Raw genomic sequence first — 23,548 nt, 5'->3', positions numbered from 1 at the left:
GAGGACGTATTGCAGAGCAGAGCCAGATAAGGGGCTTTAAAGCATGTAAGGGTAGCTGTTATCTGCCAGCGACCCCTGCAATAGATCATTATAGTGGTCAGATCATACAATGGACTCTTAAAGCTGCGCAACACTGTACTGCATTACAGCGCTACATCGTAACCGTGTGAACTGAGCGCAGGGATCATTCTAATAGAAATATGGGCTTTTTTCTATTCCTTCCATCACCCACAGGTGCACTTAAAAGAGAAACCAATCTACAAGTCACTACTGGTCTTATAGCGCTCAGGAAGCCATTTGCAAAATCGGAATCAAACACTAAATCATATTTATACCCTCGTATTCGTTTCGCACTCCACAACTCACTTTTTAACCAATTCTCTCTCTCTCTTTCTCTCTCTAAGCCAGAGTGTTATTCTCCCAGCAGGCATTTGCCGCCGTATATCTGCACGAGTGGTATATTGAAATGGTTTGAGGTATACTGGCGGTTGATTGGATGTGAAAAGAAAACAATGAAATAAGAGGGCCGAGATGGAGGGAGGGAATCGCAGTGCTCTGAAACAAATACCGTGTTGTTTTGGTCACAAGGGGGGCAGAGGGCATCTGTAAGATTTGGTTAAACTCAGAAAGTGCTGCTCAAAACGCAACCTATTAAAATGGCATTCTTTGGCATCTTCCTCTCTTTTTCCATCGGAAAGAGGCGAGTCAATCATCGAACGTGCTGTTGCCCGAGGCAAAATAATATGGTTCGTATTTCGCTCAGCGAGATTCAATTGCGACTGGCGAGATCACCTCTGCTCCGAGCTGTCATATATATGATTCACATTAGCGTGCAAATGGCCGGCGTGCTTCCGCAGGTATGTGGGAGCGCTGCCGTTCGCAGGCACGCGGGCGGCTGTAGAGCATGTGGATGAGGTCAGGTGACCCTCTCGCTGGAATGCGAAGCTGTCTATATTCGAGGGCCTGGAGAGCACCTGCGGAGTGATTGTGGAATGAGGGAATAACCTTGAGCGAGATTTGAACTAGTTTAGAACTGGTAGTTTTGCCGAGGGCGACGCTGTGTGATTGTCTGTGCTCTCCTCCGTTCTAATTCAGATCAATGAGAAACACAGGCTACCAGGAGTTGTGGCTACTGGAAACAGGAGGAAGCGGAATGTGTGCGTGGATGGAAGGAGGGAGCAATGGTGTGCTCCTAATAATATACTGTGATTAGCGAGTGATGCGAGTGATGAAGTGTTCGGTGGAGAATGCTATATAAATATTATTATGGCAAGCAGCAGGTGGTAAACATAACCATCAGAGCTAGTTTGTTTTGTGCTTTTAATGATCATAAATGAGACAAACGAAAGAACTCTAGTTGAGAAGATGAGATCTGGGTAAATAATGTTTGGCTGAGTTATGATCAGTCGACATCACATAAGAAGAAAAAGAAAAAGAATTTTAGAAGATAAAGACGATGCTGAAATAATTCTTAATTGTTTCCCATTATATATTACAATTTATAATACGTATGTGTGTGTGTGTGTGTGTGTGTGTATACACATATATAAATACATAATTTGACAACTTGCATCGCAAATTTTGCACTAATTTAAATAATGACATTTAGCACCAATAAAAATGTCGAAAATAATGAAAAACTATTGTAATAATAATCTAAATAAATAAATAAATAACAAAATTAAAAAGCCATAATTAAAATCTCTAATTTTCTTCCTAATATACATTCTATATTGTGCACAATTCATTGGCCCATGTTGCTCCGATTAAATAAATAAATAAATAAATAAATAAATATGCCTTAATTACTGATTTAATAAATTTTTAGTTGAAGGATGAAATCAAGTCTTGCCTAAATTTGTTTCAAATCCAATTTCCCTGAAATTAGTTTCATATCCATGAACATCCCATTTCACTAAAACACATCAAATTCTGTACATCAAATGGCTTGTAAACGCCAATTTGATATTAAATATATAAAAAAATCTTCTTAAAAAAAAAAAAAAATCTTTGCTCTGAATTTCTTTTGACTTCTCTTTCTTTCTTAAGTTTAAACACTATTGCTTGACTCTCTCCATTGGTGTATATTACAATTTATAATACGTATGTGTGTGTGTGTGTGTGTGTGTGTATACACATATATAAATACATAATTTGACAACTTGCATTGCAAATTTTGCACTAATTTAAATAATGACATTTAGCACCAATAAAAATGTCGAAAATAATGAAAAACTATTGTAATAATAATCTAAATAAATAAATAAATAACAAAATAAAAAAGCCATAATTAAATTCTCTAATTTTCTTCCTAATATACATTCTATATTGTGCACAATTCATTGGCCCATGTTGCTCCGATTAAATAAATAAATAAATATGCCTTAATTACTGATTTAATAAATTTTTAGTTGAAGGATGAAATCAAGTCTTGCCTAAATTTGTTTCAAATCCAATTTCCCTGAAATTAGTTTCATATCCATGAACATCCCATTTCACTAAAACACATCAAATTCTGTACATCAAATGGCTTGTAAACGCCAATTTGATATTAAATATATAAAAAAATCTTCTTAAAAAAAAAAAAAAATCTTTGCTCTGAATTTCTTTTGACTTCTCTTTCTTTCTTAAGTTTAAACACTATTGCTTGACTCTCTCCATTGGTGCCATGCAGTCATGTTTCAGAGTTGATTCACTAAGAATCTTGATTGAAACATTTTGAAAGATGGAAGCATATGCTAATCAAGAATAGATTTGCTCTAATCAGAGTTAAATTCCAGTATCAAATTTGTTTGCAACATGACGGGAAAAGTAAATCACCCAAACTGGGGCTCTGCTGCAAACGCTTTCAGAACAAAAATAAAAAACAAGCATCTATACTCCGCCAATCAAAACAGCAGCTGAAAGAATATCTGTTGGTACTGGCAGCTAATGAAATGGGATTTATGAATACTCTTTATGACGGCACACGCTCGGATATAGAATTAAATGAAATCAACTGGGTACACGGCAACATGCTTTTCTTTGTACTTTATTTTGTTTCATTTTGATCTTTGAGCAAAAAAACATGAGGATTTTTGGATGGTACCTCTGTAAGTGCAAGGCATTATGGGTAGGGTGACTCTGTAATGAGAGTCTTGCCGGACTTTAAAATTGGCTTCCCATATGTTCATTCAATTTCCAAAAGAGCAAGAAAATGAAAGGAGCTCATCTGAAGTTCTCAATTCACGGCTAAATGAAAATGAAAGTCAAATATGGCAGATATTCTGCTCTACAGCAACAATAGCACTGTGAAAAGAAAGCGCATGCAAGAGAGGGAGAAAAACTGAAAGAAAGAGAACAATCTTGATCTTGTCAGTCGTCTGCCTGGTTTGATTGGAAAAATCTAGCCGCCTAGACTCCCAGCACCTGGGATCCATGTGGCCTGTAAAACAGAGACTTTTGATGGCTCTTCATCAGAGAAAAGACTCCATTTCAAGCCTTGCACACACTTTTGAACTCTTATTCTTTCCACTCAAGACCAAAGTAAGTTCTCCAGCATCTGATATGTCCCCAGCTCTCTCAATAACCATCTGTTATGGCATTTCCCCCCTGAAGAATCACCCCAGTCCTCCTCCTCTCTCTCCTACCGAGCATAAAGCAGAGCCCCTCTGATGCCTCATACTTAGTAAATTACATCTGCAACCAGCAGGAATAAATACTAGAGATAAAGACTGCTGTAATGTCCTCAAATCCATTAGAATCTCATATTCACACATAGCAGAAATCACATTACAACACAACTAATATCATTTCACCCAATTCGGCTGCCGTGAGTGAAACAGTAACATCACACAAAATGGATTTTTTCCTCATAGTCTGCTCTGTCTTGGATTCCATTAGGATCTGTGTTAGATTTCCTTCCTGTTTTCTCGCTTTCCTTGAACATTCACTTGTTTTCTTCATACCATGTAAAATTATTTGGGTATATTGCATCACAACCCAGAGTGGGGGAAAAATTTACATTGTATCTGATTATGCTTCAAGCACTGACAGTGGAACTAGATCCATTCAATATGTGCTCTAAAACACATTCACAGCTAAATGTAGTACAAATTCTGCCCTAAGAACAATTTTAAGAAACTAAACTCTTATGTGTAAAGTAAAATAAACTTCCACGCACACTCTAAAATAAACTAAAAACTAAACTTCTTTTTGCACTGTAAACTAAACTAAAAACTAAACTTCTATGTGCACTCTAAACTAAAACTAAACATCTTTTTTTCACTCTAAACTAAAACTAAACGTCCGTTCACTATAAACATAAAAACTAAACTCCTGTGCGCATTGTAAATTAACTAAAAATTAAATTTCTATGTGCACTCTAAACTAAATTAAACTAAACTTTTATGTGCACTCTAAACTAAACTCTGTTCATTGTAATCTAAACTAAAATCTAAACAAATTTTTTATGTGCACTCTAAACTAAACTTTTATGTGCAAATTAAACTAAACCTGTTCACTGCCATCTAAACTAAACTAAAAACTAAACTAAACTTTTATGTGCACTCTAAACTAAACTCTGTTCATTGTAATCTAAACTAAAATCTAAACAAATTTTTTATGTGCACTCTAAACTAAACTTTTATGTGCAAATTAAACTAAACCTGTTCACTGCCATCTAAACTAAACTAAAAACTAAACTAAACTTTATGTGCACTCTAAACTAAACACTAAGGCCCAATCCCAATTCTATTTTATACCCCTTCCCCTTCCCTTCCACCTACCGCCTTGTCCCAACTTTTTTGAGATGTGTTGATGCCATGAAATTTAAAATCAACTTATTTTTCCCTTAAAATGATACATTTTCTCAGTTTAAACATTTGATATGTCATCTATGTTGTATTCTGAATAAAATATTGAAATTTGAAACTTCCACATCATTGCATTCTGTTTTTATTCACAATTTGTACAGTGTCCCAACTTTTTTGGAATCGGTTTTGTAAACTCACTCTAAAAAGAGAAACGCACAGATGCGTATACACGCAACTTTCATCTCTCTTTCTCTGTCTCTCTCTCTCGCTCTCGAATTGGCAATATTTGAGAAAAGGGTTTAGCGATTTATAATTATTGGGGGGACTAGCCCCCCTCAATGTCTACGGTGGTTATCGCCCTGATCAGACATGAAAATATCTTGTGGCACTATCATGCAGTCTGTAATATGACGTTAACAAACTTTAGCGATTTTTTGCAAACATTTCTTTGAGTAACATGACCGTAAATATGAACTCACGATTGAAAGTAACAAAACAAATGATTACTTTTCGTTAAAATCTTTATTAATGCCAAAAAATGCTTATATTTATGTGTCTTTTTGTTCGCTCGGGCACTCCTACCCCTTCACGTGAACGCGCGAAACGGAGGGTTAGGGGAAAGGGGAAGGGCTAAGGGGTAGAATTGGGATTGGGCCTAAACCTGTTCACTGTAATCTAAACTAAAATCTAAAAAAAGACAACATTTTTATTTGTACTGTAAACTACATTTCAATGTGCACTCAAAAATAAGACTAAACTTCTATGTGCGCTCTAAGCAAAAAACGAAACTTCAATGTGCACTCTAAATTAAAACCAAACTTTTGTGTGCACTGTAAACTAAACTACACTAAAGTTCTTTGTGCACTCTAAACCAAAAAAACTAAACTTCTCTGTTTTTGAGTGAATCACACACAACCTGCCAAGGGTAATTAAATGCCTACAGTGAATTAAGTATATTTTTAAGAAGGTTCAGTGCATTGTGACATATTTTCATGACAATTAAGCATGCTATTCCAACAGTTCTCATTAGTGTAATGCCAAAATAAATCTCATTCTCATAAAAAAAAGAAGAAAAAAAGACATTACTTGTATAGTATTTGTAAATCACAGCCTTAACCTTAAAATAGCATTTGTTGTACTTGCTTTATGCTGATTTCGACTAACTAAAAAAACAAAACAAAAAAAACCTCAATACTGGTAAAAGACATCCTGTATTACAGTTATTAGAATATAATGAGAAATATCATTGAGAATAATGAGGGGGGGAAAAAAACATGTTTTATTTTCTTCATGCAAAAACATTTTATTAAAAAACTTTGAGAAATAAATATCCGACATCACTTTCTGCTAATAGTGAGGTGAGGTGTCTCACCTCACTATTAGCAGAAAGTGATGTTGGATATTTATTAGATAGAAAGGGAGGATAGAAAGAGAGATGTGCTTAGCAAGCCAGGGCAGCACAAGTCTCTGATACCCTGTAAAACCATTAACTGAAGAAAAAAACCCACGGTAGCAACTTACAAGCGATCGCAGCTAGGCAATAAACACCTTAATTGTTCTCTTTGGTCTCTTTTAGCGCAAAAATTTGCAGCGCTATCTTAACTAACGCTTACCAAAAGTACCATCAGAGAGGACACAGAGCCACCAACAATAATGAAGGATGCCAAGGTGAGCTGTATCAGTGCCCCAACACAATCAGGATGCCAGTCAGAGCTTCACAGAGCCTGCACAGAGCAACCAGGGCTACGCAGCAGAGGATTCATTTCAAAATGAGAGAGAAAGAGAGTAGCCTGGAGTAACTGCAGTAAATCATGTTTTAAATCAAATTTGAATCCTGTGGCTTCACCAGGGATTCACCAGCCAGCTTGCCCAAAGCTACAACACATTCCACTAATGCAACATTATGACACCAAAGTCTACAGACTCATGAATAAGCACCATTTATAAAGGTCGTCAGGGAGAGGTGGAAGATACATCTGCAGCGTTACCTTTAGAAACATGATGAATTAATCAAATACCACTAGGGTTGGTAATTGAAATTTCCCCAGAAAATACTACATATATATATAATATATTAATTTTTTTCCCCAAATATTTAATTTCATTAAAAAATTGTAAATTACTGATTTGATGTTTTTGTTAAGTTCTCTGAAATTACAAAAAATAATCACTAAGAGAAACATTCAGGAATCAGTAACAAAACAAAAAACAACAACAACAAAAAATATTAAATATATGTATATGTAAATATATTAAAATGACAAAAAGAATCATGAATGGAATTATTTTGGAATCAGCAACAAAACAAAACAAAACATGACATAAATTGGCTATGCAAACATGGCTAAACCATAAAACGTTTTGTGCATTCCAAACACTGAAACCAATAAAAACTGTTTTCCAAAACAAAAAGTAAAGCAAAGCAAAACAAAACAACATAAAACATTTAATGTGAAAATGTAAAAACACTGTGAATCCAATAAAAGCTGTTTGCCAAAAACCAAAAACAAAACACTAAACAAAACACAAAACAAAACAAAAGGGTCAATATCACCATAGAGTGCCTTTCAACCCTCACAATACTAAAAGATTTTGGTTTTAATTTCCCATTCGCTTTGTCATATCATAAATAGTAGACACTCAAGTACAATAGAAACATATTAGCTGAGCTCCCACACATTTTTTTTTAGATAATTATGGGCCATTATTCGAAGCATAAACCATAGATATGTCCACCCTGTCATGGATATATATATTACTGTTAAATACGTTTTCATTGCAAAATTAAGATGCAAATTATATTTTCTGAAAGGTATGATGTCCCTTTCCTAAACAGGGTTATTTGTTTGCTTTCAAATTATAAATACATAAAAGATTTTATGTAAACCATGTGTTTTTAAAGAAACTCATACAATTTGCACATTTATTTTTTCTTATTTGGAGAAAACTGTGATATTTGGATGCAGTTTTTTGTTTGCATGTATTTGCCCCCACACTAGCTATTGAACACACTGGATTATATAGATATGATTGACTTCGAAAAAAATTATATAATAATAATAATAATAAATAATACTATTACATCCTCAGTCACATTGATATATGTTCATTTTAGTTTTTAGCAATATTAACTACAAATGAATGCTATGTCCACCCTGTCATGTGTTTGTCCACTCTATCAAATCTAAGTGGCTGACAGGGTGGACATTTTGAGCTTCAATTGCTTTTTAGCAATATTAACTACAAATGAATGCTATGTCAACCCTGTCATGTGTTTGTCAACTCTATCGAGTCTAAGTGGCTGACAGGGTGGACATTTTGAGCTTCAATTGCTTTTTAGCAATATTAACTACAAATGAATGCTATGTCCACCCTGTCATGTGTTTGTCCACTCTATCAAATCTAAGTGGCTGACAGGGTGGACATTTTGAGCTTCAATTGCTTTTTAGCAATATTAACTACAAATTAATGCTATGTCCACCCTGTCATGTGTTTGTCCACTCTATCGAGTCTAAGTGGCTGACAGGGTGGACATTTTGAGCTTCAATTGCTTTTTAGCAATATTAACTACAAATTAATGCTATGTCCACCCTGTCATGTGTTTGTCCACTCTATCGAGTCTAAGTGGCTGACAGGGTGGACCAACAAACTGTGACTAGCTAAATAGTTAGTCTGGTTGTTGAAGAGAATTTGGTATATTTAAACTTACATACTTTGAAAATACTGTATTCTAATCACTTCTGGGATATTTCATGCCGAAAGGGTGGACATGTTACGCTTTGGCAAAGAAATCAAGCAAACTCAGACGAAGAAGTCACCAACTTACTCACATCAGCCGCTGAAATTCCCGCCACTGAAGAGACAAAAAAATCTGTTGTCCTGATGTCACTAAAGTGGATGGCCTTTTCTTAAAGGGGCGGATTCCCCAATACGACAGGGTGGACAACCATTCAAGGGACATGGACAAACTCTTCTTTTTTATTAAACAAAAAGATACGTTTTTATTACCAAATAATCAATACACTCAAATTGAGTAATCTCTTATTTAACAAAATATTAATAGAACACTTTTTTTTTTATTTTATGATTTGACAATATTCTACTATCATTCAAATTTAATGAGCAGTGCATGGGACATAGCAAAATAACACGCATCCTCTCACACAAAACTAAAACAAATCTAGAAAATGTATCTAAAGAGCCAAGTAATGCTTTTGTTATGAATATAAAAACTTAGCCTAATATAACACACCCTTTCATAGTAATTTTTATGTTAAGTTATCATGGCAAATGAGTTATTTATGTACAGGACACCAAAAGGCACCCGACAATGATATTGATATTGATGATTCATAAGACTGGCGAATGAATCACGCCATATCGTTTTTACAGGTGAACGTTGGCAGGGATCTAACCAGCATGAGAGCTAAGTGAGCACAAACAGCCGTCTTCATCCTCTGTTCCTATTTTCAGCTTCTCTAATTTGCTTTCCACCTCTCCTCGTGGCTTTCTCCTCCAGAGAGCTGGGCCTGGTATTCGGCTTTCATTCTCTCATATAAAGAGCCTAATCGGGGGTTATTACCTGCTCAGCATGGCAGGCAAACCGCCTGAGCCAGGAAGTCTGATTCATCATTAGAAACGTCTCAATCTGCAGTTTAAAAACATAGCTCTGCACATTCAGTCCATTGCTTGAACAGGAATTATAAGCTTTGGAAGCATGTGAACAAGATCTGCTCTATAAGCTCTATAAACTCAAGCAGCGTTAATGCTGAAACGTTAAGCCTCTCTATTTAGTGCGGTGTTTTACCTGTTAATATTATTACAGCTTTGACATCTTATATATGCACAGGAAGCGTGCCTATGTTGGTCACCCAGGAAGCATACAGCTGCTGTTCAAAGAACATGGGAACAGGTCATCATCAGTAATTGTCAATTATATGCTTTGATGTGCATTTAACACTAATTTGTATTCTTTAAATGAGCAGTTTCCCTACAGCACTTGCTGGATTATGGAAGGACTGGAGAGTGTTTGACCCTGAGCTTAATTAATGAAGAAAGATAGATTGTCCAATCCAATAATCCAATTAAATTTTATTAGCCATTAGACACTGTGCATCTCTCTCTCTGTATAGATCTCAAATACATGGGTGTTAGACAGTACCGCAAAGTGTCCACCAAATTATTATTTAATGTGAAACTAATTAATTGTGAAATATACATAAAAATGTATAAAGTTAAGAAGCTAAATGTTTTATTGTCCCTCCCACATTAAAAATGTTTGTTAAAATTTAAATGTAATGTACAAGTCTATGACTCAGTACTATAATATGGTACAAAATAAATGCTATAATAGGCCAGGCAAAAATGAAATTATTTCACAAAAATCTCTCTCTCTCTCTATATATATATATATGTTTTTTTTATTGGTTAACTATCCCTAATTTTATACATCTCTTTATCCACAAATTTTTTTTCAGTCTGACAAAAAAAAGAGTGCTGCTCTAATACAAGATGGTCTCCATTTTGACAAGCTTGTTGCATTTTTTTTTTAAAGGACTCTCTGAAATGGCCACTCTTCTCTTCTTTTTTCATCTTTTCCTCCATTGCTCATCTTCCTGGCGAATGAAAGTCCAAGGAAAAGAGAAGAATCTGCTCCCAGAAGAATCAACACCAGAGACCGTCTTTCTTCTGAAGCCTGACCTCAGACACGCCTAAGGATCAATCAATTACCTCTCCACTTCAGCAATCAAACAACACTATTATCAGGCATCAGCTCGTCGACCTGGAATGGCTGGCGAATCAAAGGCTGCTGTGATGTAGCTGCCAGAGCTCTGTGGCTCAGCGCTAACAGAGAGTGGCACCTGCCCTCCACTCCGGGAGGTGAAACACAAAGAGGCAGGGACACGCACACAAACTCAGGCGCACACAATTATGTACACATATTGAGGTGTTAAGATGAAAGGTGTAGACCATACGGCTAACTAGACAGCCACATGCATCTGACCTCAAAAACCCGGAGCATGCATGCACACAAACAAGTCAGTGAATCACCATTTCCTCTACAGCTCTTCAAAAGCACTATGCTAAAGACTGATACATTCATATATGGTCTTAACCAAGTAGGGAAGCTTGCCTTTTTGGTATGCTGGTTTCTACAAGTTCTGTGAAAATATAAAACTGAACTTTAAAGGGATAGTTCACTTACAAAATTACTTTATAACATTATATAGACAAAAACAGTTGAAACAATCTTGGGTTGAAGCATTATTGAGTGAATAATATAATATAATATAACAACACATATTAATTCTTATTATTAAATATAAAATAATTTCATTTTTACTAGATACCCAAGACAGACTCAAACCCAAAGTTATAGATTGATAAATGTTCCAAATACAACCATTTTTCTCACTTTATAAAGCTTCATAAACCACTGAAGTCACATTGACTATTTTAACAATGTCCTTACTACCTTTCTGGGCCTTGAACGTGGTAGTTTCACTGCTGTCTATGGAGGGTCAGAAAGCTCTTGGATTTCATCAAAAATATCTTAATTTGTGTTCCGAAGATGAACTAAGGTCTTAGGGGTTTGAAACGACATGAGGGTGACTAATTAATGACAGAATTTTCATTTTTGGGTGAACTATCCCTTTAAATCAGGTTGTCAACCTCTAATATGGGTGCAAATGAGAAAGCCGTGATTAGATGCAAGCTCCATAAATGAAAAAGTCTATCAAATAGCTGCAAAGTGTACAATCAATGCAAAAAGGCCCGAAACCACTAATGGCACAATTATTTATTTAGCTAAACCTAAATAGACTCTTTATTAAATAAGAAAGCATGTTTGCCTGAAACTCACAAATACATCTGTGATATTTCCGCTACCTACCTCTAAATTGATACAAAATACTAATTCATAGTCAAAACAAGGGGAACAAATGATAACTGTAATCAAAAAGCAAAAAGCAACAAAAAGAAGCAAAAGGGTCAGAAAATGGGTGGGAAAATTATTAAAAACCCACGGATTCTATAATCCTGCGAGAACTAGGTCACCTCTACACTTCAACTTGGCCAAACCACAGAGAAGTCAAGGTCAAAGGTCACGGGCTAACACCACAGAGACAAAAGGTGAGTATAGCATTCTACCCTGCCACAGATCTTGCAAATCCACTCCAAGCCATCCTCTATAATTCATAAAGTTCCCGGCTGGAGCATAATCCAGCCACTGGAGGCTAAAATCAAATGCATAGAGGAGAGAAACCAGTTTCGTTATTATAGTGAGAAGTCATTGTGTCTGAGTGAGCACAACACTGAGCACCATTATTAATGGGGAGCTGTCCAGCGGTGCACTGACCATAGTTTCGCTTGACAACAGGAGGGATAGCGGTGTCCTGCTGGGGTCAAAGGTCATTAGTAACAGTAGGGGTACAGGCACTGTGCTTATATGAAACGCTTTGGTCATTACTGTATAAGACAGAGTGCCGGGCCTGAGAGAGACAGAGAGAGAAGAGGCATGTTTAATGCATGGCCGGGTGTGTGCAGTTAGCTGAGGCTATTCCGGGCCACAGTGATGACTATCACTGCATTAGAGCGGCCACTGGGCAGCAATAATCTTTAATAACGCACATACGAGGATTCATGAGCAGCCTAAGATCTTCATGACACTGGTCCTTATTCTTCTCGGTGCGCTTGTATACTGGTCGGCTGTTGACTGATGAAGTAAGGATTTGGGGGTCTCATCCCAACTCTGTGGGCAAAAGTATGTGTATATATAGAACTATATATACACTCCAAAAAGTCTAAGGACACATTGAAAATCTGGATTTTTATAAAAAATAAATTTGATTTGTTAAAAAACTAACAAAAAAGAAAAAACAAGAAAGAAAAAAAAACAGAAGAGAAGAGAACAAAAAAAAAACAAAGTAAAGCAAATCAAATCAAAGCAAAGCAAAACAAAGCAAAAAAAAAAAACAATTCAACAATTCTATTCATAATTCTTTTTCAATTCAACTTTTCACCCAAATAGAAAAAGTATGTATGTATGTATATATATATATATATATATATATATACACACATACATTCATACACATATACTATATATACACACAACCAAATGTCTAAGGACACATAGGCTTTGATTTATTTTTTTAAAGTAAAATACAAAAACAAGAAAAGACAAAACACAAAAGAAAAAACCAAACCAAACCAAACCTGACCAAACAAAACAGAACAAAGCAAAGCAAAGGCAAAGCAAAACAAAGCAAAACACAACTAAATGCAAAGCAAAGCAAAACAAATAAAAACCAATTCAACACAATTCTTTTTCAATTCAACTTTTCAAATAGTTTTTGATTAATATATTTTTCAAATGAAAAAAAAAAAAAAAAAAGCAGCACTGTTAGTAGTGGTCTCAGGTTTTTTTTTTTTTAATCCCACTGTTACCGTCCTTACATTTCTATTCCAGCCATCCATTCATTCCTCTTAGGACTCCAGACACTCACCTTGACAACGGCACTCTCATTGCCTATCCACACCTTCCCTAGCTACCGCTTAGCAACAGAATGGTCTATTCGAGCAGTTTCCTGTTTGAAATCATCTTTTTTTGTAACACTGGGCATTGTAAGCGAGCATTACAGAGTGTGATAATTGGGATGTCTTCAGTACTTTCAGTTTCAACTGAAACTTTCAAATTTTTAGCTTTTGTTGATAGTGTTCATACTAGCCAGGACACCAGTAAGAAGTATAAGACAGTATACATAATATGCCTTTGGGTGAGTGTGACAGAATATGCAAATTCACTCAGCATTACTCTCATTAAATGCCAGCAATGGGAATACACATTGATGTTTAACTCAAAAAGTTTTCCATAAGAAAAGACAAGGCTTAGGCCCCCACTGGTCCGTCAAATCTCCACCACAATCTCAGGCAGACGTGTGGCTTTATTAAATTTGAAAGTTAGTGAGACACAGGCAACTTGCTGAAGTGGCACTTTTTCACGGCGACTCTTTTGTTCGATACTCAGCTCTTTAGTATTTACTTATGCATGGAGCACAGCAGAGAGGAGGGAGAGATAAAGGGCATCTGCAAGATAAAGCCATACCATAGATGAGAGAAACAAGAGGGGGGAAAAGACAGCACAGCAGCATTTCTCCCCCTCCCTTCATAAGAGCGTGGATGTCCGTCACCACCATGCAAAACAAATAGCTGTGCTGCTACCTCTGCCTGTTTTCTAACCTTTACCACAGGAAAATACACCATCTTTCTCTTCGCTGTTCTGTTTCTCTCTGATGTATAATGCAGTGCAATATTCACAGCTACGCTTCATAGTGTTTGTGCACGTACCACAGGGGTTATTTACTCAAGAAAATCCCTGGATATATGAGAAAAGATTAAAAAAAGACAAAGGAAAGGCCCAGCTGAGGATAGTCTTAAGACTGGCACGCTGACTGTGATGCTCACGCTGAATTCTAATGTAAACTGGATTGAACAAAAGGACAGGGTGCTAAAGTAGGAATGAGTAGTATTGCTTGTTTGTCACCAAATCAAGGCAAGGGTCTAAATATAGCATGTGAAGCTAGGTGAAAAGGTGTTCGCAACCCATTCTTACTTCAGTAATCCAAAATATTTCAAAGTAAAAATGGATATTTAGAAAACAGTATTGGGGGACTTGGTTTTATCCATTAGGAATTGATTAGATTGCAAGAAGTGGTCCCTACATGACATTTATTTAAAGGAAAAAGGCTGAAAAACAAAGAGGGTTTGATGAACAGAAAGTAATGTAATAGGAAGTTATTACATTTTGATGAAAGATTATGAAGACAAATATTTTTCTTTGGCCTTCTTTGGACATAAATTGTTCACAATAAGACAACATTGCAAAAAATTAATATTTCACAATAAGACCACACTGCAAAAAATGCCTCCTAACGAGTTTTTAAATAGATTTATTTTTAACTTTAAAAAAAATAAAAAAATGTGTAAAAAAAAAAAAAAATATATATATATATATATAGTAATAATAATATATATTACATATATTATAATAAAAAATTATATAATTTTACAATAAAATGTATAATAAAAAATTATATAATAATTATATTATATAAAAATATTACTTACATTTACTAAACACTTAAAATATACTTGATTTATTATAGTTTTTTTTATTTCATATTTATTTTTTACTTTATTTGAGATATTTTAACTGGAAAATTAGAAGAAAAAATATGAGGATTTTTTAAAATATTAGGATTTTCATGCATTATAAAAAAATCCACTTTAATTTCATGTCGACTTTAAACCTCAATATGATCTGGCAAGGTGCAAGCGCACCCAGCAAAACCAGCAACTAATTAAGAGATTTAAATAGTGTTCTAGATACCTGGAAAGTAACCCAGTTCTAGCAGTTCTAGCTCTTATTTCTAGCTCTGGTGGTCTGTCTAAAATAAATGTGCGGACACCGTTTGTCCTTTCCGTTGTGAGAGGACACCAAATCAGCTGGAGACACTGCAAGGTACACATACTAGCGACGGATCGATGGCTCACTCCTAATCTCTGTCAACACAGAGGGAAGGAAAAGCGACAGAGAGAGAGGGAGCAGAAAGACATTTGTGTGAAAAATGCTTGTTGCACAATGAAAGCAACTGACAGAAGATTATTACAGCCTGACAAAAGCCCCAATTGGGCCAGAGAGTCAGGTAAACAAACCCTCTCCAGCCCTCTCCAATCAGAGCATATTGATAATTGCAAGTGATGCTGGTGTTCAGTGTCTTCTGTTCTTTCAGATACATAAATACAGCATTTAGACTCTACACCTGAATGAGAAGCCACAACAAAACCGGTTATGACATAACCAATCACTCTACATGTGGTAAAACGATACTGTTTTTGACGGATGCAGACACACACGATGGCACTGAGGACTGTGGGAACTGAATAAATATTCAATAAAAAAAGGAAGGAAGGAAGGAAGGAAAGAAGGAAGGAAAGAAAGAAGTTACATTTTAGTTCTAAAATGTGTTCTAAATTGTGTTTTATTTATGCTTAAAATAGGAAATTGCCAATGAGGTAAGAAAAAATGAATGAATGAATAAATAAATACAATTTAATTAATTAATTTACAAATTGTAATATTTTATGCATATTGCTTATCTTGCTTGTTTGGTTGCATTTGTTGTTTCCATTTAAAAGTTCTAAATTATATTTATGCTTAAAATGAAAAAGGAAATTGTAAATAAATAAATAAATAACATTAATTTGATCTAATCATTTAATTTAATCTACTTTAGAGTTTGCATTATTTTCTGCATATTGTCTTGAAAAAATAGTTTTATTACCTTTGTCGTTAGATTTTAAAGAATCTAAATTATGTTATATTTATGCTTAAAACTAGAAAGGAAGTTGTCAATGGGGTAAGAAAAATAAAGATGGTTAAATAACAATAACTTAAACAATAAATATGAATTTAATTTACTTTAAAATTAGCAATATCTGTGCATTTTTCTTATCTTGCTAAATGGAGACATTAAGATATTAAGAAAATCTGCAATGTGTGGACATACCAATAAAGCAACCAGAACTTCCTCATGGTCCAGTAAACTGATCCCTATAGTGAAACAGCAGAACTGAGCAGATCTGAGCAGAACTGACTTTGCTAACTGGCATACTGAGTCATTTAGAGACATGCGAGGCCATTCTGGCTAATGGCAGTGTGCTATTGCACAGTTTGTTTATATAACACTAAAGTTTGACTTTTTCTTCAGGAAATGTCTGCCAGATGGTCCACGGAAAGCTAGCCTCCTACACACAACTGACATGTTCTTTGTAAGGTGATAGTGACTTTAAAAAAGATGTTTAACAATGTGAAAATATGTTATGTCATTTGCACAGTTTCACAGGCGGAAAGCTTTCCATCATCACGCGCCAATCGGACAACAGTGATGAAGCCTTATTAGGCTCAACAGTGTGCTTATCATATTAGCAGCCGATATCCTACAACTATCACAGAGATCCTTTACCGGCACTTGGTCCTAATATGTGCTGACAGTAGAAGAACAGGAAAGACTTTCTCTTATCGTGGCTCTTTGTTTCTGCACTGTCCTATCATCCTGGCAGTCTTCCTATCTTGTGTAGGGCAAGACGTGACCAGATAATGCCCGGACGTGACTGGATGGATGAGAGAGTAGATGAATGAAAGGATGGATACCTGGGGAAAAAAAAGATATCTGATAGTGTTTCCATTCATCTCAATGGCTGTTGCTTGGCTGGAGCATGATATCCTTCCATCTGGGATATAATGAAGCACTTATCAATAGGGTGTCAATAGGGTCAATAAACTTTAATGATGGTTATGAATAAAAATATAGAAATTACAATTAGAATTAGAACAGTTTGCCTATTGGAATACGAAAGCAATTTAATTCAAGGTATATTCTATGAAAATACACAATTATCTGTTTTGCTGTAAAAGTACATGTATTTTGCTTTGACTGCAAAACAAAAAATAATTAAGAAAATGCATTTTTGTAGTGTATTAACAACTAAAAACCCCGTATAAAAATGGATTTAGGTTCTACACAAGAATCAGTCATGTGATTACACTGTCAACTTGAACTACCATCTTCTCCCAACATAAGACAATGGACATCAAGGGAGATTTGGACACTGTCCAAACACATCCCACCTTTTTAAACTTCCTGTTTCAGGTCTTCTCCTATTGTTTTAGCAGGGACAACTACCTGGACTACAAGTATATTTTTAGACCACTGTAAAACATATAAAACACAATGCTGCTTTTATATCTGTGGTCACAAACAGTCAAATGTGTTTAACGCTAGGCCACCGGAGGAAAATAAAAGTACAAAACGGTCCAGGAAGTTGGCCACAGCCATCAAAAACTTAAAGTTTTGACACTTCTCAAATAGCCTCCTCTGTGATCTGCAGAATTGCTTTTTCCCATCCCTTTGAAGAAAATGATACCTTGTGTAAAAGAGAGCAAGAAAGAGATCAAAAAGTCAAACTAAAATAAAAGTGCTACAACAGGAAAAAAAATATTGAGTTTTACAATTACCTACAATTGTATCTAAGTGTGAAACTGATGGAAACAGTTCTCTTAAACTGAGAGCAAAAACAGAGAGAAATACTGGGCAGAGGAAGAAAAGACAGAACAGACATAATTTTTAAACTTGACAAGTGCCGTTGTATAGTTTGTGTGTATGGAGGACGAAACCTGCAAAAACAATAAATAAATAAATACACAAATAAATAAATAAATGTGTGCATAAATACACGTATTCTTGTTTAAATACATAAATAATTAAACATGTGATGAAAGTAGGCAAATGAATAAAATAAATTGGTGGGCAAACGGAAAATGTTTAAGGAAATGCTAAACTCATCCTAACTATTTTCCTTTGATCACTCATTTATTTCTGAATGTAGTTCCACATTTTTTTTCCCTCTGCGCAACATACTAATGAGAGGGTGTTCAATTATCCAAGAGTAGGCGGATCGTGTGTGACGCACTTGAGCGTTTGACTGCGCATGCGTATTAACTTCATCAGTCAAGGGGACTGATTATTATCTTACACTTTTTCATAGGGTTAGTTTTGTAGTTATAATCATGAGAGAGCTAAATCATAAAAGATTTTAAGTGGCCAATGTAAAATATTAATGCTTACATAGCTCTTAATTGCAATACTGAACCGTTATTTGCTTAATAAACATACTTTTGTCGCCTGTATTTTCTGTTCTGATAACTAATAGGAAAAAAACTGTCTGTTCCTCGATTAAACCTCTTCATACCAGTTCTCAAGGATGTATATGAGCCTCTGTTTGTACAATAATAAATTGAGAATCAACTGAGATGTACCCTTGTGTATGTCACTAATTTGGTTCTCCCGCCGCAAAGAGAGAGCGATTGCTGCAGATCGACTTGGTTGTAGAAGACTGTTTACTGACCATAAAAATGATCTTACACGTACCTAAACAATGAGCAGGTAAAACCATCCTAATAAACACTAGCTGCCATCAAAAGAACGAGCCCTTATTCCACAGATAAAGTGAATAATCTCACGATGACCATGGGATACTGATATTACAGTTGTCTCTAGCTGAAGACTCAATCCGGTTACAAAAAATGACGTCCGGAAACGACACTGGCCATTTCTTTGGGTCGTTTGTAAAGTCACAGATACTGTACGGACAATACAGCTCAGTTTTTTATGTATCTTGCTCTGTTGAACGGAAAAAGTGACTTTACGTAGGCCATACTGGATTAACACCATGCATTTCCTGTCAGAGGGAAAGGATTGTTTTCCCCATGCCGCACCCCCAGCTATGACATGACCCCGACCAAGTCTATGGTTGACACCCTCTCATTAGCATGTTGCGCAGAGGAAAAATAAATGTGGAACTACATTCAGAAATAAAAGAGTGATCAAAGGAAAATAGTTAGGATGAGTTTAGCACTTCCTGAAACATTTTCCATTTTACCAATCCATTTTAAATTCACCAATTTATTTTATTTATTTGCCTACTTTCAAAAATTTTTTTTAGTTTAATTATTTATTTATGTATTTAAACAAGAATACGTGTATTTATGCACACATTTATTTATTTATTTGTGTATTTATTTATTTATTGTTTTTGCAGGTTTCGTCCTCCATATGTGTGAAGATTTCCTCAAAAAAGTAATAATAATAATAATAATAATTTAAAGGAAAAGTTCAACCAAAAATAAAAACTTCACCCTCATGTTCCAAAAGTTCCAAACCTGTATAAGTTTATTTCTTATGTTGAACACAAAAGAAGATATTTTGAATAATTTAAGAACCAAACAGTTGTTGGTCCCCTTTGACTTCCACAGTAGGGAAAAAATACTATGGAAATCAATAGGGACCATCAACTGTTTGATCACTAGCATTCTTCAAAATATCTCTGTATCAAAATATATTAAACATAAGAAAGAAACTCATACAGGTTTGGAAAGACATGAGGGTGAGTAAATAATGACAATTTTCATTTTTAGGTGAACTATTCCCTTAAAAATGATTTATAACAATACTAATGTTTGTGTTCTGTAAAAATTCTTTTTACACCTTTATTTAGCAAAGATCCATTTAGTGTGACAGTAAAGGGTGCAAAAGTAACAGTAAAGATGTTTACATCATTACAAAATATTTCTATTTCAAATCAATTGTTATTTTGTACTTTATATTCATCAGAGAATCAAAAAACACTAAAATATTAAGCATCACAATTGTTTTCAACATTGATAACAATAAGAAATGTTTCTTGCGCACCAAATCAGCATATTATTATATCTGAAGGATCATGTGACACTGAAGACTGGAGTAATGGCACCTAAAAATGTAACCTTTCTATCAAATGATTAAATTACCATTTTAAATATATTAAAATATAAATCAGTTACTTTAAATTGTAAAAATATTTCACAATATTATTTGTGTTTTTACTGTATTTTGATTAAATGAAGCCTTGGTGAGCATAAGAGACTTCTTTCAAAAACATTTAAAGTTTTGAACAGTAGTGTATACTTTAAACTTAAATGATAGATATGAACTGTAAATTCATGAATATTCTAACAATATCAAAATAAAATAAGTACTAAATGCCAATTCATGTTGACACACAAACACACATCAAACTAGCAATCAATGTTTTTCTCAACTTCTCAAATGTCACTTTCAACTCAACTACCTATACCCCATCGCCGCTCCTTCCGCCCACCCCAGCCCGGGAGGCCGGCGGCCCTAACATCTGCTCTCAGGCCGAGGTGTGATCTCACAGACTCCGGGCCCTGCCAGGCCTAATCACCTCAGAGCATGGTTGCATACAAGGGGAGAGATTATGGCAAGCCGCAGAGTGCCCCCCTTTCAAAATGCCAACCTCAGTCAGGGCAGAAGGGTTTAAATACCACTCAAATGTCAGTGAGGCCCCACAAGTCAAACTAAATTACCTCCTACCTGCTCCGTCTCCCCTCTTGCTGTAGTGAGCATGTCTCCAATTCACATGCATAGCCAAACACACACATAAACATAAAAACCCACAAACCAGTCACTCAAAAACACACCAGCTAACAGACTAACATAAAACACTGCGAGTACTTCCAAACTGATTCAAGTAGTTGAAAGCAATGGAAACGTACACAAACACACACAGACACGTACACGTACACAAGCGCTCTTTATGGAGCAACTGTATTGATCTATCAGGAGAGATCTGATACTCGGCAAAGTGTTTTCGTACTTTGCGCTGTACAGTGCAAGCGGAGCCCATATAGTAATGTACAGTGAGCAGGTCTGGAGACGTGTGAAGCTCCCCAACGGGATTATCGATCTCCTCGGACTGCTCCTGCCCAGCATCAATCAAAAAAGCATCAAGTCCACACCTCTGAGATCTTCAACGTCAGCCTCTTCCACAAAGACTACTGATCACAAATTGCATGGTGAATTGATTGGCAGTAACATTAAGAGCCTGTATTGATCTCGGCGTAAGTTTAGGTTCTTCTCGGTCACTGATAAAACAAAGTCCTGCTTCAGTCCGCACAGGTACAGTTCGATCGGTGCATAGGGTTTAATAAAGGGGTCAAGGATTGGCTGGTTAGCATGGCCCAGTTAGCCCCTGTAACTACAAAAACAACCTTTTCCTTTGATGTATATTTAAAAGCAACTGTGCATTTTGACAAAATCAATCAAGCAACATATTAATTGCATATATTTCTTATATGACTTTACAATTATTTTATTTGACATATTTCTCTTTCTGCTGACTTTGACACAGTGACACAGAAAATACAAAGTTGTTTATGACTGTCAATAACAACAAATATGCACCAAAAATGACTCATCATTACTTTATAAAACTATATAAAAAATATCATAAATATATAATGATAAATGTATGCTAAAAATATGCTTAATGTTTATAATATATATTTATAATGTTCACACACATTTGTAAAAATTTATTTAAAAAAGTTTGGTCTTTTAAATACAACTGAAGAAATCATGTGTAAAAAGTATTTATAATATATGTTTATACAAAAATGTATAAAAAAAAGGTTAAAATGTTTGGTGTGTAAAATATGCTTACAAATATATTTTTAGGTAACACTTTATTTTAAGTTGTCCTTTTTATTCATGTTACATGTATTTACTATTACAATAACAATAAATTATGCATAATTACATGCAAGTAACCCTAATTATATAGTATGTACATGTAGTTAATTATTATTACTCAGTACTTAAATGTATAATTACACTGTAACAAGGACACCTTAAAATAAAGTGTAACCTATTTTTACACATTTTACAAAAGTTTATTCTTATAATAGTGTGTTTTTTAGCACCACTCATAGTTTTTACTAATATTTTGAATCAGTTTTTATTTCCCAATTTCATTTTAGTTAAAGTTTTAGTAATTGTTTGTGTAGTACATGCTAAATTAAAAGGAGAAATGCTACTTTGACAACATGTTTAAATTATTTCAGTTGACATTTCTTTTATTTCAAGTAAAAAAAATGTTATGGTTTTAATTTTAGTTTCAGAGTGCAAGATATACATGATAGTATGTTTTCACTTTTTAAGAATCATAAATAACTTGAAAGTCAAGTCTGTTGTCCTGTTTTAGTCCTCATATTACATATTGTAAACTAAAATGTTCAATTCCATCAAACAAACATGTCATTCCAGTTAGAGTAAACCAAATGAAATATAATTTTGCTGAAATTAAATAATTAAATAACTTTGACTAAAATAAATTAAAAGCTAAAAATATTATTCTGACAATAAGTGATTAATCACATGCGATATACAGACACAAAAAATACATCCCAAAAGCAAAGACAGCTAGAAGGAAATCTTTCTCCAGAAATGACAGTCCTCATAGGTTTAAACGTGTATCAGTGCAGCAAAGCATTAAGCCCCCTGAACGCAGCCAAGGACGGGCGGCCACACATCAGGCTCCTCGCACAGGACTATGACTGATAGCAGCCATTATGTGGCGGCAGGCAAAAGGTGGAGAGCAGTCACTCGTTTATTCATGCATTCATTTGTTCGGTTCGTCACCCCAGCAGGGACTAGATGAGCTGTCCATACTGTCGGAGCGATGATCCGCCTGCCATTCATCTCAGATGGACAGCTGTCTGACACGCCCTCTGCCCATCCCCTGCTGCTGTCACACTGCTCACATCAACACTGAGAGCAGCTCATTTAGATTAACGAACATGGCCAGAATACATCAGTGTGCAGCAGGTGCCTCCTCTTCATAGTGGGCGTACTGTAAAATATCTGCAGAGTTCGCAATCCAGCCAGAATCACAGCAGGCCAAAAGATGTATTTTCCCCAAATGACTGCTAGCAACAGGGATGATGCTTTTATATCATGAAATGAAAGTTTGTAATGTACTAAATGGGGATATTATGCACTTGTTGCTAGGAAAGTTTGGTAAACTCAACAGAAGTTCATCACTATTGAAGTGATTGACACATAAAATAATGAGGACAGACCTGATAAGCAGTCAGGCTGAGAAGACAACAAGCAGCGATTTGGTACCATTACAACAAAACTGACAAATTAGACAATTTCGTGCTCAAATAAACAATAAAGATCAAAGCTAAAGCTAAGTTTGCAACAATTTTTTCTCAAGAATATGAGTGCAAAACTCACTGCCTACAATTCTATGCAGTTGCTAGTTGCTACCCATCAAGAAGTCACTAAATA

At 35.2% G+C, this 23,548-nt stretch overlaps 1 protein-coding gene across 1 annotated transcript in view; it reads right to left on the bottom strand.

Annotated features, from left to right (window-relative positions):
* The window catches only part of LOC107555552 (exocyst complex component 4-like), a 137,141-nt gene that overhangs the window by 57,163 nt on the left and 56,430 nt on the right, over positions 1 to 23,548 (bottom strand). The gene's annotated exons all lie outside the window — the stretch shown is intronic.

Source organism: Sinocyclocheilus grahami, unplaced genomic scaffold (assembly GCF_001515645.1).
Source record: "Sinocyclocheilus grahami isolate Dianchi unplaced genomic scaffold, SAMN03320097.WGS_v1.1 scaffold537.1, whole genome shotgun sequence".
NCBI lineage: Eukaryota > Metazoa > Chordata > Actinopteri > Cypriniformes > Cyprinidae > Sinocyclocheilus > Sinocyclocheilus grahami.
This window is presented reverse-complemented; position numbering and strand designations above follow the sequence as displayed.